This window comes from Poecilia reticulata, linkage group LG14 (genome assembly GCF_000633615.1).
Source record: "Poecilia reticulata strain Guanapo linkage group LG14, Guppy_female_1.0+MT, whole genome shotgun sequence".
Lineage (NCBI taxonomy): Eukaryota > Metazoa > Chordata > Actinopteri > Cyprinodontiformes > Poeciliidae > Poecilia > Poecilia reticulata.
In genome coordinates this window covers 10,910,732-10,920,368 of record NC_024344.1, presented here as the reverse complement: position 1 = coordinate 10,920,368, position 9,637 = coordinate 10,910,732, and positions in this window count along the sequence as shown.

The window sequence follows — 9,637 nt, the reverse complement described above, 5'->3', positions numbered from 1 at the left end:
ATAAAATAAGATTTAAGCCTTAAGAGTGAAAGTAAATGTCTCCCTCTAATTATAAAGCTATAGATTAGACTCTCAGAAAACAACTTTGTGCGTTTCGAATTAATAGCTGTTTTATCGCTAAGTTTAAAAATGCAGTTAGTCATCACAGGCATGAATTTGACAAAAATATAAGCAGTAAATAAGCAAAACGTTCAGTTTTTATGTTCCACTAATCTGGAACAAACTTCTGATGCTGAAACTCAGAGTTCCTTTAAATCAAGGCTAAAAACCCACCGGGATCAACTGATCAACTCTGATCAGTTGATCAACTTATTTGCTTGTATTTGATTGATGATGTCAGTTAACAAAATATAATGTTTCATAATTGGTTACTGTATTATTTTTGATTTTYTTTCTTCCAAGAGTGGTTAAATATCCAGAATTATGTTTAATTAATTAGCRATTAGTTTGTTGGTGGCAGCTTGTGAAAGGAACAACAATCCTAATATCAGCTGGGTTTCATGTATGTATTGGAGTCTTTATGTATGTTTCCTGTCCTGTTTTAATTAGAGAAAATTAGCATTAAATTTAACAGATGCTGCTAATTTTTCATTTTTAAAATAAATGCTCATTTTTTGTTGCGCTACAACTCCAGCCTGCCTGCAGCCCCTCAAAAAATTATAATTATTATTGGAGATTTGTGACCACAATGTGTGTGTACAGTTCTGACTTTTTCTGTATGATAAAACTTTCAATCTAAATATATTTCCACATACAGTGGCCATACTAGGGATGTATCGRTATCAGTATAGTTATTGTTATCGGTCAATATTAGCTGTAAAATTTAATATCGGCCATTTCATCAGAATAACTCGCCAAAGTAAAAGCCGTTGATTTTATATGACAAACCATTGACAGTGATGCCTCCKCCACAGCACAATATCAAATTTGTGCTGTTTGAATGTCATTGTCTTAGAGGGCAAATATCACAAATAAATTTGACATTACGCATAATTCAAGTTGAAAGTGTTGCATCGTTTTCAGCCTCCTTTGTAGCATTTGCATTTGGTAGCAGGCTAAACTGACAAAAACAATGCAGTATTTTGATTCCACAGCAGAGAAAACCACACGGTTTCAGTAAGAAAAAAAATATCGGTATCGGTTGTCGGTCAAGCAAGTTTTAGTATATCAGTATATCAGTATATCGGATATCGACCAAAGATCCAATATCGTGCATCCCTAGTACACATTCGACACTTTCCCTCCTGCCTCTCATGCCTGGAACATTTGGGTATAGACGCTCGCTTTGGAAAACGAAGCGGACCGAGGAGCAGGATTCTGTCCAGATGCTCCTCAGAGAATAAACTCTGCCCTTGTTTTTGAGATTYCCATCAMGAGCGCTTGCTGCTGTATGACACACTGAGCAACGACGGCGAACTTGAGAAGCATTTCACGCTGCATTACATCAGCACGCTGGCATTGCCACTTAGTGAGCTCGTTGGCATGCTGATGTTTGCATTTGGCTCAAAGTGCTTCTGCTTGTTCTTATCAATCAGCCCCGAAAGCTGTCGGCGCTTTGTTTTACTGCGACCTCTGCATCATTTGTTCAACTTTCTCTGCACATTTTCACAAATTAAAAGAAAAAAAAAAATCTCCTCCTTTGCAGCAGACTCAGCAGCTAAGTCGGACAGAAAGCTGCTCTGAGATGCATCCTTAAAGCGTCGTTCCTCATCAGGGACGTTCTGTCCCACAAAGAGTTAAGAGCACTTTAGGAAGCGATTTTAAAAAAAACAAACTCTTAACCTCCACGTATTCAGGAATGCCACAGGAGTGCAGCGCATTGTGTTGGAGAGCCTCTGTGTAATTCCTGCCACATGCTGCTATTGTTTCTTAGCAAGCCAATGTCAATATTACATGACTCAGAGCTTTGTGCTTCCCAAAGAAAGAAGTCTTGGGTATTAATGAACAGCGTCTCCTCAGCGCCGAGCCAAAAAGAACTGGAGCAAGAAATTACAAGCGCTCCCTCCTCCTCCTCCTCCTCCTCTTCCTCTGCTCCAGTACCTGCATTTCTCTGTGGATTTCATCACCACTAGAGGCATGTTCTCCTGATTCATGAGGCAGATAAAAACAGGAGTGTGCGGATTACGCCCTGACTCTTTGACACATGAACGCAGCCCACATTTGCAGCACGGTGCRTCTCCAGACGACTCCTCCTCATCCTGTCATGGCTGGAATATGACCTAGTTTCTCTCTGTGTGTTTACACACACACAGAGAGAAAGACCGAGAGAGAGAGAGAGCTCTGATGACATTGTCAGTCAGAGAGCATCTCTCGCAGCAGCAGCGAGTATCTGGATGCGGTTACTGTAACTAAAGCTCTGATCCACCTCCCATCATGATGAAATAATCTGCAGAGCCTCAAATCCCTGCTGTCCTCTGATTGAATGCACAATGGTGTTAATGGTTATTGATCCTGCTAGCTGGCAGGCGGCCAACACGTCCTGATATATTATTTTTCTTTATGATAGATAGAATCTTTTTTTTTATTTTTTTTTATCCTGAATCATAAGCTGAGCTTTTGTTCTGGTGGGTTTTTAGGCGCCAGGGAAGGTGTGCATCTCTTTCTCCCTCCTCATGAATATTCAGGAAAAGGTCAAGTCCTTGCAGCCCTCCTGAGCTCTCCATCCCGCAGCGGCTGTGTCCTGAATAATCTGCCTCTGGTTCACCTCGTGTTGCACAGCTTGTTCCTGCCCCGCCGGAGACAGGAGGGGGAGGCAGGACTAATTGGGATTTGTTCTACTCAACATCTGGACAGTGATCAGTCCTGGGTTTTTTAGTTCAGCCGTCTGCTGCATTTTCTACAGAACCACAGAAAAAGTGTTCATGTCTCTTTCCTTTTTCACATCATAACCTAAAACTTGTGTGCGAGTCTCGAATGATATAACGGCTTTGTGACGGATCGAAATTTCTGCCCATTGTTTGTGAAATAACTCGAGATGAGAATGTCTGTGAATACCTGTGCATTAGGTTTACCCAAAGATCCTCATTTGACTTTAGGTCAGGACTTTGACTTGACCATTTTTTAGACATGAATCTGCTTCGATTAAATCTGTTTATTTTGTGACAGACAGCCACTTTCTTCACTTACTTTCACCTTGATACTTTTGCAGCTGAGTGATATTCTTTTCCATTATTTCATCACATTTTCATCCCTGATCTGTCTCCATGAACCCACTTTTCCACCAAAAGCACTTTCAACGCAAGTCACATTTTTTTCTCTTTTTTTTTTTTTTTTTGCATCTTCCACTTCAAAAACAAATTCTTCTTCTCCTCCCAAGTCTGGTGTCTTACGTTTAGCCTAAAAAGAGGACAGAATGTGCACATAGCTCACGTCTCAGCGTCTCGTATTTAATTAATTCCCAAACTGAAGCAGCCCCGCTGTTCGTGTGATGCTGAAAAACACGAACCATTTGCGTCCCGTTTGCCTCTTCTCCTCCGTCTTCTCTTTCGAAAAGTTTTCTGGCACAGCTCAAAGTGGATTGTAGATTCGACAGATGGTGAGCCCTGTCAGAGGTGCGTCTCTACCTTCAACCCCAGTGCTCGCTGGGATATGCTCTGCTGCCCCCTTGACAATGACTAGCAGGGGGGATGCAAAGAATATAAATCTGCACCGATCTGCAGAGGGAACGGAGACGTTTGCACGCCGAGGGGAAAATATCCTGCAGCCAAACGGAGCGCGTGAAGTTAATTTTTCATCACGCAAAATTAAATTAGGCTCCAGGAGAGTGAAGAGCAACCTCCTGTGGACCTGCTGAGAGGTTTGCAGAAGTGGAGCAGCTCAGTCCCTCTGGGGAAACTGCTCGACCTCATAGGGTTAAATACAGCTGCAGCTTCACGTCCCTCCAGGTTTCATTCTGCTGGAGATTTAGCACTTAAACTGGAAGGGAAGCAGATTCAAGATGAATTGCTGCTCAGAATGAGGCGCAGTCGCATCTCTCTTTATTGCAACATTAAGATGTAAATTATCAAAACTACAAAGGACCGTTTGCATTCAATATGGACTAATACAAGTTCTCTGCACTACATATTTTCATGGACTGTTCTTACCCCAGATCCCAGCACCTGATGTATGAGGATGGAAATACTAATCACAATCAATATCATTGCGATGTTCATTAATTACATCACATGTTACCCTGGTATTGTGCGTGCCAGATCAAAAGACATGGAAAATGTTCAGTACAAGCCAAATCTAACGCTGTAGGAACATGTTCTATAACATCTGGTAAATATGACAACAATAATGCTAGGAGATGATCAATACTGAGGAAAATGTTATTAATTATTATAAGAAATTTACTTCCAAATTCTTTAAAGGCTTATGTACCGTATGTAATCAATTCTTTAAAAAATTTGAACTTTTGCACAACGGGGAAGTTAACAGATATCAAACATTTGTGTTTCCTATATTATAAGCCTGCAATTCTGAAGAGAAGAACTGTTTGTTGTCCAGTCTAATGTCTGAGTTTATAAAGGCTAAGAAAACAAGAAATCAGGTAGAAAAAAGTAGCTGCAATTTAAAAACCATCAGTTGTGGGATCAGCATATTCCACAATCAAAAAGAAAAAAAAAAGCTTCAAGTTAAAAGGTTCTGCTTCCCAAAATGATCCAATGAAGCATGATTAATTTATTAAATAGATACTTCATAGAAATCCAATCAGAATGCATCAAACAATTGCTTCTGTTTTTCTTAATTTCCAAAAATTAACATTGCGGTCACTGCATAAAACTAACAATTCAAGGGGTTTGAAAACTACTTGTAGCTCTGTGTTGTTTACATATTTGTTGCAACGGCATATAATAAAGTCCTTAAACTAAACAGATAGTTTGAACTTTAACACCCAGAATTACATCTAATGTCTAAGAATTTCTTTTAAACTTGAGTTTGTGTTGATTTTAAAAATGAAAAACTTGCAGGAAGCGAGTCGCCTCTTTTGTTTCAGCATCCTGTGTCACCAGGATGCTGCTTCTTCTTGCATCCAGATCTAAGCAACGACGCCACATCAGAATGAATTTGTTTTTGTTGTTCATGATTAAAAAAAAAAAAAAAGTCATGTGAAGGGTAAAAGGTGTGCCTGTGGGAGACAAGGCTGCTGCCAGGATGATTGATGATTGCTCCCCTCCAGCCTTCCTCAGCTCTGTCCTGCATCCTGCCAGAACGCCACGGTTACTCAAGCTCTTCAAACAAAACAACAACAAAAAAACTGAAAGAAGGGGGGCGGGGGGGAACGTCTCTTCAATATGAAATACTCCAGCGGTGATATCTTTGGGAGTTTGGAGGAGAAGGTTGACCTGCCCGTCAAGCAGCGAGTGGAAGATTATTTTTGGGAAGAGAGGCTGCCTCACGCTCACTTCAAACGTTAAAAAACCCTCGCCTGTTTTGTGTGTGTGTATGTGTGTGTGCGTGTGTGTGTGTGTGTGTGTGCGTGCGTGCGCTGCTGATTACAGCTGCAAACTCATTTTCATCCCTGTTAGACCAACTAATTTCCATCCCCACTCCATTATGAGCGAATGCATCCCTAGGAGGCTTCAGTCGCTGCTGTAATCTTTGCAACACTGACCTCTAGTGGCTACTGTGGAAGGATTAAAAAAAGTATCGCACCGCCTCAACTTGTTTTTATATATACATATAAAAAAATAAAAAGTCTAACAGATGAAAGATTCCCCCCCCACCCCTCAAATATTAAGCCTAAAGAATCCATGAGGGGCCAACATCCGTTCTGCTGCATTTACATAAACTCAAATCATCCTGCCAGCAACATCCGACCCGCACCAGAGAGACAGAAGTTAATCTTTTTATTTACAAGTCTGAGGTTTGAACCGAGACAGGCAGACACAGGGGTAAACAGGATGACATGAGAGAGAGAGGAAGAGAGAGGTGGAGGGGATTAGTTTCTGCAGCCACCCACACAGTCCCTGACTTTCGGCTGCTGAAGGCCTCTTTCTTTCTCTCTCTCTTGTAAAGCAGCTGTTTGTAACTCAACTCATCACAGGTCGCTCGTTGAGCCCCTGGTTTTAGGCTGTGGCCCCTATATAGAAAAGTACAAAGCAGCACAAACCTCTCTAAATTACAAAAGAACCGGCAAGTATCGCAGGCTTTACGTCGTAGTCGCGGTAATGGCCACTGATGGATGTCTGACCTACTTAGACCATTTTCTCTCTCTCTCTCTCTCTCTCTCTGCGCAGTAAAAGCTGACCTCAGCAGCCGGAGAAGCATTAAAACACCTGCTTCTGGATCACTAATGATAATGATAACACTGCCATTCATTTTCTCACTGCCAAATGCAAATTGCTTTTTGAATAACCACGCGGCAGCAAAAGACGATTGTGAATTTATAGCATTATTGTGTTGTGAATTCATTTAAAATCAATGCTGGATGTATTAATTGCAGAAAAAAGCCRGTCATTTTCATTAGTTGTGAGACTCAAAGTCAGATGTTTATAGTAGTAAGTAACTCATCCATCCATTTTCTTGCACCCTTTTTCCCTCAGTGGGGTCGGGAGGGTCGCTGGTGCCCATCTCCAGCCAACGTTTCGGGCGAGAGGCAGGGTTCACCCTGGACAGGTCGCCAGTCTGTCACAGGGCAACACAGAGACACACAACCATGCACACACACACACTCACACTCACACCTAGGGGCAATTTGGAGAGGCCAATTAACCTGACATGTTTTTGGACTGTGGGAGGAAACCGGAGTACCTGGAGAAAACCCACGCACGCACAGGGAGAACATGCAAACTCCATGCAGAAAGACCCCAGGCCGGGAATTGAACCCAGAACCTTCTTGCTGCAAGACAACAGCTCTACCAACTGCGCCACTGTGCAGCCCAGTAAGTAACTCATTTGGGTAAATGTAAGGACGTCCACTATATTAGCTCGGATGTCCTCCAACAGCTCAAAAAGCGAAAAGTTTATTTGGATTCATTAGCAGCAACATCCTGGCCATTTGGAAGCCATTTGGAACCAAACGGGTTACTGGTGACGCCTGTTTCTTTGACTCAGGAAGAGTCAAGCAGCAACTCTGCTCCTCTCCTATTCAACCAAAATGATAAAATGATACCAGCAGCCTTGTTAATTATCCCTCTACTCTTTGAAAAATCACATTAGCCAGTAATTGTGTGGCAGCAAACAGAAGTAAAAGCTGCTTCTCATTAACCGTCATTAAATATTTTATTTGATCACTCCTGGCCGCAGCGTGTGGTCAATGCCTTGTGTCACCATAAAAACTAAATAATTAAAGTTAGTAATAAATAAATAAATAAATCTGTCAGTTTCAGAACTACTAAACACTTGTGTACATGTTGCTGCCGCCGCCTCAACAATTCACAGCTAAAAACATGAAGATTTACCTCTACATGAACAGCCAAGGTCTTGGTAAGAGCGGGAGAAAAAACTGGACATAGAAAGATGCTTTGCTTGTAAAATGTCTTGCGTTAAGTTAATCATCTCTCTTTATTTCTGTCCAGAATGTATGTAATTAAAAATGCATATTTTGAAAACCCAGGCTGATGGATTTTTATATTTCATAAACATGCAGAAAAAAAACTATAATCCAGACAAAAAGCATTTGACCAACTGCAAGGTGATGCATTTCTCAGGTCTTCTTAAGATGTTTCATGAAGAATTTCAGATACTGTTTATTTGTGGCAGACTTTTTATTTTATGCTTGATGTGTCCGCTTTCTTTATTTTTCAGAGCATGCTACATAAGATTGTGTCATAATAAAGTTAGCTGGACACAAAACAGCAAAAAGCAGCCAAAGCCCGGAGAAAATGTGGAGAAACTGAAAACGTCCAGAGCAGGAAGGTCTCGTTCCATAGAGGCAGAACATAAGGGAGTCGTGGATCGCTAAATGCTACGTGTGTAAGTAAGGGTCAAAACATAAAAAAACACAAAGAATGAAAAAAAATTCCAAAAAGGAAAAAAGGAACTGATCTAATTAATATTGCACTTAATTTGATTCAGATTTTTACGTTAGAGGATTGTGGCCACCGGGGAAAAAAAAAACCATAACTCTGAATTTAATCTCAGAATTCAGAGATTAAAGTCTTTTTTTTTTTTTTTTGTCTGTGGCCCTAATCCTCTTCCGTAGATTTTCAAACATGCTTATTTTTTGCGGACAAGGTTCTTTGACAAAACAACGTTTTGTGCCCTTTATACCAGCTGCCAAGGTTCAGTGTGACCAGCAGGGGGCAGTGAACTACTGACAGCACACGGTCATTTAAAAGTATCTGAGGTAACATTGTGAGTCATGTCTCTCCAGCTTTTAAACACCGTGACACCGGTCAGTGTAACCAGGTAAAATCCAACACTTTACTAACCCTCACTCATTTAGATACTGTTAGTCATTYGATTACAGTAACTGGGGGGACTCTTAAAGCCCCGCTATCTGACGAACTGATTCACTAATGTGACCTCTTATACAGAAAGGTAAAATAACTCATCAGATCAGTGGATGATTTAGCAGTGATTCAACATGAGCACAGTGCTGACAGCACATAACCAGGATCTGAGCMTCAGAGCCCTCAYATCCCAGATTTATCAGCATTGTTATCAACATTTATTCTCACGAAAGCGGGTTACAATTTTCCAAATAAAGCAAAATTGCTGCCAGCATTGCAAAGCCAAAGGAGACGCCCTGTTTGGCTTGCTGGAAGGTATCTCAGACACTGAAAGACTGTTCCGGGGTGAAACTTTGGGCAATCTTTCCTCAGGAGAACTAAATAAGCACACTAAGGTCAAGAGTAGCAAATGGTTAGCAGATGAGGTTGTGCATRTTCTGTGCAAGATTAAAATAAATAAAATATATATATATAGAAACTTGAATTACGTGGAATTGCTCCTGTAAGCCGAGTTATTTTAAACTAAAACTCCCATGTCCCATGGTAGCATTACAAAAGGTTACAGTCAATTGCACAGAGATCAATTCCCCGAGGGCCTTGTTTGTGGCTCTTTTATTTCAGCTATTTTGACAATTCAAAAAACAGGGATGAACCTTTGAGCCAACCATTTTTGCCTCACTGTTTTCTTCGCTACAAAATACCAAAAAAGTGCACAGATTATTGCTACAGTCACTCGTCATCAGGACATTAAGATCGTGTGCTCAAGGCTGAGTTTTGAGATCCAGTTGGGAACTTTGGGCCCAGACACATGAGCTGTCAATCACAAAGATCTATAGGCAGTGGTGGGAAGTAACGAAGTACAAGTACTTTGTTACTGTACTTAAGTACAGTTTTCGTGTATCTGTACTTTACTTAAGTAGATTTAATAATGGGGACTTTCTACTTTTACTCCACTACATTTTACAGTAAGTATCTGTACTTTCTACTTCACTACATTTCTACAAAACTGTCGCGTTACTCGTTACATCCAAGTCGCGTTGCCTTTTTTGCCCGTTAAAATGTGAAGTTCAGGGATTTAAGGTGGCGCCGTAAAATCCGAGCAATAACGTGACTTAGTGTCTGTTGTCACCCATCAGCTCCACCTTTACTCGCACTCGGAGCTCCAGACATGCGCAGTGGTTTCCTCTGAGCGGGAGGAGATGTTTGTCTATAACATAATAGCGCTGCATAAATTGATATGGCGACATGTAAAATCA